Source organism: Nuphar pumila, chromosome 11 (genome assembly GCF_984573655.1).
Source record: "Nuphar pumila chromosome 11, dmNupPumi1.hap1.1, whole genome shotgun sequence".
Taxonomy (NCBI): domain Eukaryota; kingdom Viridiplantae; phylum Streptophyta; class Magnoliopsida; order Nymphaeales; family Nymphaeaceae; genus Nuphar; species Nuphar pumila.
In genome coordinates, this window is record NC_143259.1 from 114,398,778 (window position 1) to 114,408,921 (window position 10,144).

At 39.3% G+C, this 10,144-nt stretch overlaps 1 pseudogene; it reads right to left on the minus strand.

Moving 5' to 3' along the window:
- Nucleotides 1-424: 424 nt before the first annotated feature.
- LOC149822942 (formiminotransferase cyclodeaminase-like protein pseudogene) lies at nucleotides 425-1,441 on the minus strand (annotated as a pseudogene).
- Nucleotides 1,442-10,144: the final 8,703 nt, after the last annotated feature.

The window sequence follows — 10,144 nt, forward strand, 5'->3', positions numbered from 1 at the left end:
AGAGGGAAGCACCAACGGGATGTGGTTATTCATACATGTAGCCACAATATCAAGAGGCGTTGCAGGTTTTGCCATGAGAAAAAAGACTACACAAGAAAGATAAATCATTCATTGTATCCCATGATACAAATATTATGACAACTTTAGTAGACATGAGAAGACGACACAAACAGATAAAACCATTCAATTCACAAAAGTTTAGTTTCAAGAACTTTTCAACAACCTGTTCTTGTGACAGATCAGTGAAGTATCCCATTTCTACATTCATTCCTTCTTCTTTGGCCAACCTCTCAACTTCTTTCTAAACTGATTCTCCTCCAACCATGCTGAGCTTCAAAAGGTTACAGACAATCTCCAACCTCCCCTTGTCATGCAACAGTGCCATGGCTTGCACCCCAGGCAACCCGCCAACCCGGCCACTGACTCACTGTGCAATCCTCCAAGCAGCTGCAATGTCTGCTGACAGAATTGGCACGTTATAATTATCAACTGGTGGGGTTGCACCCACAAACGTGATGCCCTTTGCAGGATCCAAATGAATGGGACCCTCATCGGCATTGAATCTGATGCTGCCCACCCTATGATGAGTTGTGGAGCCTGATTAAGAGTTTTTGCCTTTTCAGTAAGGGGGGTCGGGGGCTCCCCGGTGCGGGTCCTTGCCTTGTATAAATTCTTTCTTTTTTTTTCTCTCTTGTATCTGTTGAGGAAGAGCAATAATTTTTTTTCCTCTAGGTGGTTTTTTACTCCCTCTCATATTTGAGGTGAGGTTTTTCCACATAAATCTATGTGTTCTTGTTGTGTTTTGTTTCTTTCGGTTGTTTCTTGCTCACGGTTTTCGTAACACCCTATCCATTGGTTGTCCACAGAGTTGGGCTTGAAGTAACCCAGTTTTCTTCTGATATACTCCAGTGGTCTGCCTTCTTGGTGGGCAGCTCCATAGAGAAAGGTTGGCACTACAAATTCCAGGAGACTAGACTCTCAATATCACAGCACCACACCAAGATGAAACTGAAAACAAATTGGGTACTGCAGAAGAGAGCTGCTTACATTGGAGCTTGCTGACAAGATTGACAGCTAGATTCTTAGGAAGTTGAGCAGCAACGTTAATGGAAGCCTGCCCCAGAGAATGGAAGCATATGTGATCCACCACGCCAAGCCGCAGATGAGTTCCTGAATGTAATTCCAAATTGATGGCTTTTAATGCAGCCTCTGCCATTACATTTGTTGCTTGCTGCAGAGGACTTGAAGCACTGTCAGAAAAGCCTCTCGAGTAAAATGGGAAACAAGTGTAACCAACTCGGTTGTAAGAAGTGTCTTCAAACTTGTTGATGATGGCAGCTCCCTGATGAAGTGTGGCTGCTCGTTCAATAGCTTCCAACGCTCTGGCATTTCGGCTTTCTGAAATGTAGATCTTGCAACAAGCTAATATGCATTGCTTCATCATTTTTCTTCCTCTTCAAAAGTTGTGCCTCCAAGAGAACTTTACTATTGGCCACAGATTCTACTTATCACAACATGAAGAATCCCCTTATCATTTTGAAAAAGATCATGATTTTAAGATGAAAATAACCTTAGACTAATTGCAGAATAAAGTGTTAAACGTGTGCACTGTACTGAAAATACACAGTATCAAACATTAAGACCAAAGAATAGTCCTCATAATTCCATAGTTTCCCATTAGATAATCAGATGTTGCAGACAGAGTATCAAACATTAGGACTAGAGAGTTGTCCCAGTTTTTAAATTTCAGCAAACAAAGGCAACTTGTTCTTTCAAATTTCTCTGGGGTCTGGATCAATATTCTCTCAAGAAGTAATCTCTTGTTCACTTGGATATCTCTAAAATGGACAACTTTGACACCCATCATGGATTTGTGCAGCCAAATTCAAAGCAACATAAAACATTATTTTTTACACGGATTTCAATACCAAAGTGACAAATCTAATGCTTGTTCTATCAAACCATAAGTGAAAAAAAATCATTGAAATTAGATTTTACATTCACTTATCCAGAAAACCCAACATATCAAGCTCCATAATCATTTGGGTATCCCTCAAATTCAGCAATCTAACATTCATCAGAACAACACATCCTTTTTACAAGAAAATAAGCAAAACTCAGCTCATTTGCTATCAAACCATGGAGGGAAAACACATCAAACAATCTCAAACCATCTTAAAGTTACTACTTTCTCATTTGGGTATCTCCAAAAAATGCAAAAAACATGATTCCCCATCAACACAAAACACACTCATGGAAACATCCAAATACCTGCTGAATCAATTACCACCAAGAGAAAACCTTAACTCTCCAAAATCTATTGCATCTGAATAAGGACTCTCTTTCAGTAATCTGCCTCATAGCAACTTGGGAAACTTCATATTCAACAAAAATTCAAAATTTGGGCTTAAGAGATATCTGGTAGGGTTCTGCCTAACCCCAGCTAGCCTTAAAAAAAAAATTGACCTTATCCTCCACAAATCCAAGATACCCATCATACTTCAACCGAACCAAGAGCATCGCCGAGACAACCTTTAACTTGACTCTCAATCTCTCCATCAAATCCTGAACTCCCTTGCTATCAGGCTCAAGAATTTGGTATTTCTCGATCGAATCCACCATTTGCTTCACGTTCTTCTGGACCTGAGAAGAGATCCCATTTGGGTTGATCTCTATCGCCACCTTCCATGCCTCAACACAACACTTGTAGAACCCCAACTCCTTCCCGACCTCAAACCCGAATCTGAGGCCCACCTCCCTCCCAGAGACCAACCCGTTGTTGAATCCCTCTTTGAATCCTTACTGGATATGGTAATCTTCGAGGGTTAGCAAGGAATTGAAGATGTCTTCAATGGCAGACAAATCAGAGATCCAGAATGCCATGGGAATTCAGGAACAAGAGAGAGAGAGAGAGAGAGAGACTCTATCTTCGTATTAAAGATTGGTGTTGCACGACCGTATGATAAGACTCTCCTTTGCCCTTAGTTGGACACTAACGGTTCGGGTATGACCGGACCCCGATCCGTAGTCAGGTTTAGTCACAAGTACGTGTCAGTGGATCAGGTATGACCCGATTCCGACCCATATCGAGTTCGATAGGGTTTGAGTTTTGGCATGAAAGAAGTTCGATTAAGAATTCAGGTCGAACCTATTACGAAAGAAGTCCAATTTCATATATTAGTACTTTAGTCACAAACCATAGTATACTTCTTCATGTCTCACTTTTGAGTTCTGCATCAATCTTTTCATGCCAAACCAGTTTAATTACCTTTTTTTATATATTTACACGAAAAAACCACCCTCAAGATCAGAGATCTAGCCACGTTGCTGCTGCCAGCCGTACTTACAATAAAACTCCGTGGGCTTACCCATTGCCCTTATGGAGTCACCATACTTGGCAGCTTGAAATACCTTGATAACATATATTTCATGAATTATTCATTAAAAAAAACATAAATTTCATGAATTCCAAATTGGTGACAAGAATAGACAGACCCACTTGCATCTTTTTGTAAATGAGAACTACAGTCGACTCTTTTCCGATTTAGGTCTACAAAAGCATCAAGCAGGTAATGTTCTATTCTGGTTGTACTTGGTATCTCGTAGAACAGTTTTTTCAGGACAATTTGTCCAAAACAAGCCCGTGTTAAGACAAGTTGTTTAGTTGATATGGCAATAAACCATACACGTATACGAAACTCAAACATGTTTAAAGCCAACTTTTCTTCTTCACATACTTAGGCATCATGTTGCTAATAGAGTCTGTGTTAATATCACTGCAAGCCTACAATTACTCTAATGACAACAACAAACTCAAGTTTCTCAAAAACAAAAGCACCTTTTGAGTAAATGCTATCGCTTCGTAAATCCTTAAGATGAACTCTCATTCACCATCGGGGTCTCCGTGTTGTTGGTAGGAGCTATCAGTGATGAGAAATTAGGGTAACAAAAATTCACGCGAAAGCAATATAGGATCTAATAAAGGCACAATCAAATCACAACACAAGGGTTTACGTGGTTCGGTCAACACGACCTACATCCACGGGGCATGGAGAGAATAATTCACTATAATAAGAGTAGATAGTATAATGTAGAGAGTACAACGTCCAATAGCTTGCCCAAAGCTAAAGAGAATAACAACAAAGGAATCACAGGAAGAGATGGATACAAGATTACCTCCCGGGTGTACAATCCGAGTCAAAACTCACACCACAACCAACACCTCTCTCTGAGGATCAATGCATGGTGATGAACCTTCTTCCTTCATCTTCTTCTCTCCACACTCTCTCTCTCTCTCACTTCTTCTCTCTCTGCACGCTGCACACAACCACTCTACTCACAACACTCTGCTCTTCTCACACCAGCACACAGCCTTTGCACCCCTATTTATAGATGGTATAGAGTCTTCTAGATGTGAACCGTCTAGACTCATTACAGAAACTGAAGGGGTTTTGACCCTTCAACTTCTTATATTAATGGAAAGTGGGTGGCTATTCCACTTTCCCACATCATTAATGAAGGATAGAGCTGGACCCAACAATCTTCCTCTCCAGCCCAAGGGGATACTCCAATTCAACTAATCAACTGAAGTCCATGTTGGCCACTTACCGACATGTATTTTGTTTCTCCATCGATAAGGCCTTTGTGAGCATATCTGCACCATTATCATTTGTGAAGATCTTTGCAAGATGAAGTAATTTTTTTTCTCAAACACATCTCGGATCCAATGGTACCTGATATCTATATGCTTTGACTTTGAGTGAAAACTTATATTCTTGGCGAGATGAATGACACTCTGACTGTCGCAGTATACCAAGTACTTGTCTTGCTGTAAACCCAACTCCTTCAAGAGCCATAACATCTCTTTGCAAGCTTCTGTAAGAGCAATGTACTCTGCCTTAGTAGTAGACAAAGCAATACGCCTTTGTAATTTTGACTGTCATGATACAACTCCCCCTGCAAAAGTGAGTACAAAACCCAATGTAGACTTTCACGTATCAATATCCCCATCCATATCTTCATCTGTGTAACATGTCAATACAGGTGGTCCACCCCCAAAGCTTAAACAAACTTTGGAGCTCTCTCTGAAATATCTAAAGATCCACTTTACTGCTGCTTAATGCTCTTTTCCTGTATTTGCAAGAAATCTGCTAGCAACACCTACTGCATATGCGATGTCTGGTCTCGTACATACCATCGCATACATCAAGCTTCTGACTGTTGAAGCATAAGGAACTTTCTTCATTTTCTCCTTCTCCTCGTCATTTGATGGACTCTGCTCCGAGTTCAGCTTAAAGTGACATGAAAAAGAGAACCAACTGGCTTTGGCATTGTTCATACTGAACATGTCCAACACCTTCTCGATGTACTTCTCCTGTGATAACCATATCTTTTTTGTTTTTCTATCACGAGAGATCTACATGCCCAATATTTTCTTTGCTGGCCCCATGTCCTTCATTGCAAAGGTCTTACTCAGTTCCTTCTTGAGCCTGTCAATTATAGGCATATCTTTTCCAAGGATAAGCATATCATCAACATATAACAAAAGAATAACAAAATTCTCACCGATCCATTTTATGTAGACATAATTATCTAACGTCGATCTTTTATATCAATTTTCAGTCATAAATGAATCAAATTTCTTGTACCACTGTCTTGGAGCTTGCTTCAGCCCATACAAGCTCTTTTTCAACCTGCATATAAGATTTTCTTTACCTTTGATTTTGAAGCCTTCTGGTTGCTCCATGTATATCTCCTCCTCCAAATCATCATGGAGGAAAACAATATTCACATCTAACTACTCAATCTCCAAGTCTAGGCTAGCAGCAATACCTAGAGCAACACGAATAGAAGACATTTTAACAACAAGAGAGAAAATCTCTTCAAAATCAATACATTGTTTTTTACCAAAGCCTTTCACAACCAATCTAGTTTTGTACTTTGGTTGAGAACTTTGTTTTTGAGTCTTCAACCTGAAAACCCACTTGTTCTTCAAAGCCTTTCTATCTTCTGGTAGTTCCATCAAGTCATAAGTGTGGTTCTTCTGCAATGCATCCATCTCATCATGCATAGCTATTAGCCACTGCTCTTTCTGCTCACACTCTTGTGCTTTCTGGTAACTCTCTGATTCACCTGCATCAGTAAACATCACATACTCATGTGAAGAATACCTTCTGGAAGGTTGTGACTCTTGGGAAGATCTTCTCAGCTGGGGTTCTGGAGAAGGTTGCTCTCCAACTTCTTTCTGCTCAACATGGCCTGCAGGTAAATCAGCATCAACCTCTGCATCATCTTCCTGCACTGCTCTTCCTTCAACTTGTGTCACTGGAGAAGTAACTGGATCCAAGTTGATAGATCCATTTGCAGAAGTCTAAATTGGTATCTCTTTCTTGATATCTTCAAGTGTCTGGTCTTCAAAGAATACTATGTCTTTGGATCTGAATACCTTCTGCTTCTCTGGATCTCATAGCCTGTAGCCGAATTCAGCATCACCATATCCCAGAAAAATGCATTGCCTCGCCTTATTATCAAGCTTGGACCTCTCCTCTTTGAGAATATGTGCAAATGCCCTGTATTCAAATACCCTCAGGTGCTTGTAGGACACATCATTTCCTGACCACACCCTATCTACAACATCATTTGCTAAGGCATGAGCAGGAGACAAGTTGATCACATCAATTGTTATCCTTAAAGCCTCACCCTAGAATTTCTTCGGTAGCTTGGACTGCGCAAGCATACGCCTGATTCTTTATGCAAATGAATGGTTCATCCTTTCTACAACTACATTGTGTTGTGGGGTAACTAGAATTGTCAACTCATGGCGAATTCCATGAATTTACAATATTCATTGAATGGACCTGTGTACTCGTCATCATTATCTGACCTGATGCATTTCAACTATTTTCCTATTTTTCTCTCAACCATAGCATGAAATTGCTTGAATACATCAAGAACCTAATCCTTGGTTTTTAGAGGGTATGCCCAAACCTTCCTCGAGAAGTCATCTATAAAAGTAACAAAATAAAGTGCACAACTTAAAGTTTTCACATCAGTAAAACTATTAACAATTTTTTTTCTTAGAGGACCACAAACATCAGTATAAACTCGCTCCAGAATGTGAGATTTTTTATGAAAGGAATTTCTAACAAAAGATACTCTATGTTGCTTACTAGCTAAGCAATGAACACACGGGATTAGATGTGTACCTTTTAACTCTGGAAGTTACCCCCCTTAGCAAGAATCTGCAAGCCCTTCTCACTCATGTGGCCTAATCGACTATGCCACAAATCAATAGAAGAGTCCTCAGTTGTATTGAACTGTTCCTTGCATACCTTTCCTTGCATCTTGTAAAGAGTACAACATCTCTTTCCTCTGGCCTGAACCAATGACCCGCTGCTGAGTTTCCACTATCCTTGGCTAAAAACATTGCTTATGCCTTCTTCATCAAGCTTTCCTACTGAAAGCAAATTCAACCTCAAGTTTGGAACATGTCTGAGCACCAACATGTATCCAAGACTAGTCTGGAGATGAACATCTTCAATCCCTATAATTTTTGACGTTCTTGTGTTTCCTATTCGGACAACACTAAAATTATCGGTCTTGTATGTACTGAAATACTCTCTCCGTGGTGTGGCATGGTACGAGGCTCATGTGTCTATGACTTAATATATATCCTAGCACACACAGATACATGGATCATTAATAGTAGGCAAAATCACAAGCTCACATTCAACTAATGTTGTGGTATCTTCTTTGATTTTTTATGATTCTGTCACTTTTCCCTTTTTCTTTTTTTTCTTTGGCTCTTTACACTGATTCTGGAAGTACCTTTTTTTTTACAATTGTAGCAAGTGATGTCTTTCCTTGACCTGGACTTGCTCCTATATCTGCGGTCATTTTTTATGTCTTTTGACCAACTCCTGCCTTTGGATAAATTTACCATCAATCCTTCACCAGAATCCTCATTTGGTGATGGTCTTCTCCTAATTTCATTTGAAATGAGCGTACCTGTGACCTCTTTCATATCCAATGTTTCTTTTTCATAAATTATGGTTGTCACAAGATGCTCATAAGATGGTGACAATAAGGTTAGTAACAACAAAGCTTTATCCTCATCTTCAAGTTTAACATTTAGACTAAACAGACCAGCAATAATCTTATTAAACACACTAAGATGGTAAAAAATGGGAGTATCTTCCTTCATACGAAGACTATAAAATTGTTTCTTAAAGTGTAACTTGTTGGACAAGTTCTTGGTCATATAAAGGTTCTCTAGCCGCAACCACAATCTCGTTGTTGTCATCTCTTTCATCACATTACACATGACTTCATCCGATAGACACAACTCAATCACACCAACGGCTCTCAAGTCAAGATCATCTTATTCATCACCGGTCATGGTCTCTGGCTTATTCGCTTTCTCGACAAGAGCCTTATGCAACCCTTTTTGTACAAGTAGAGCCTTCAACCTTCTTTACCATAAAGAGAAGTTTCAGTTGCCATCAAACCTCTCCACCTTAAACTTTGAGCTAACTGACTTGGAAGACATGACTTTCCACAAACTAGCTCTGATACCACTTGATGAGTAATTAGGGTAACAAAAATTTACGCGGAAGCAATATATGATCTAATAAAGGTACAATCAAATTACAATATAATGGTTTACGTGGTTCGGTCAACATGACCTACATCCACGGGGCACTAAGAGAATAATTCACTATAATAAGAGTAGAGAGTACAACGTCTAATAGCTTGCCCAAAGCTAAAGAGAATAACAACAAAGGAATCACAAGAAGAGATGGATACAAGATTACTTCTCGGGTGTACAACCTGAGTCAAAACTCACACCACAACCAACACCTCTCTCTGAGGATCAATGCGTGGTGATGAACCTTCTTCCCTCCTCTTCTTCTCTCCTCTCTCTCTCTCTTACTTCTTCTCTCTCTGCATGCTGCACACAGGCACTCTGCTCTTCTCACACCAGCACACAGCCTCTGCACCCCTATTTATAGATGACAAAGAGTCTTCTAGATATGAACCTTCTAGATGTCAGCCTTCTAGACTCATTCCAGAAACCGAAGGGGTTTTGACCCTTCAATTTCCTATATTAATGAAAAGTGGGTGACTATTACATTTCCCCATATTATTAATGTAGTGATAGGGCTGGCCCTTCAACTTCTCCTGCATTAATGGGAAGTAGTGGGTAGCTATTCCACTTTCCCACACCATTAATTAAGGATAGGGTTGGACCCAACAATTAATGAAGGATAGGAACAAGTTGTTTAGTTGATGTGGCAATAAACCATACACGTATACGAAACTGAAATATGTTTAAAGCCAACTTTTCTTCTTCACATACTTAGGCATCAGGTTGCTAATAGAGTCTATGTTAATATCACTGCAAGCCTACAATTACCCTAATGACAACAACAAGCTCAAGTTTCTAAAAAACACAAGCACCTTTAGAGTAAATGTTATCCCTTCGTAAATCCTTAAGATGAACTCTCATTCATCATCGGGGTCTCCGTGTTGTTGGTAGGAGCTGTCAGTACACGTCTCCTTATGGTGCGACGTTGCAGGTTCAAACCCCAATGGTAAGTTGAATAATAGCTGGTAGGGTCCGCCAAACCCAAGCTTGCCTTTTAAAACAATAAACCTCTCATTCACCGACTGGAATCAATGCAACAATGACCAGCTAATTAATCAACACCATCCCTTCATAATCAACACCCAATATATATATATATATATATATATAATCACTAGAATATGAGAACTACTATGTGAATAGTGATTTTCATGATTTTTTTGTTTTTTTCTCTTGAATCTAACCACACTAATGTGATCTACATACTTGGTTTTATAATAAATTGCTCTTAAATCATCCGATTTTGATTCATAAACAAGATTTTTAAGGCTTTAAAATCAATGGTTCACAATCTTCATAAATATTCAAGCATTCAAAAATCACATTTTTCATCAAAAATACACCTATCCAATGGTTGATTCCTAGCAAATTCACCATGCCAAGTACATCCACATGGTTGGATTTGCAAAAAAAGTGTTGAAAATGCCCATATTTTCAGTTCTCATATTTTATAATATAAATATATATATATATATATAGTCACTAGAATATGAGAAC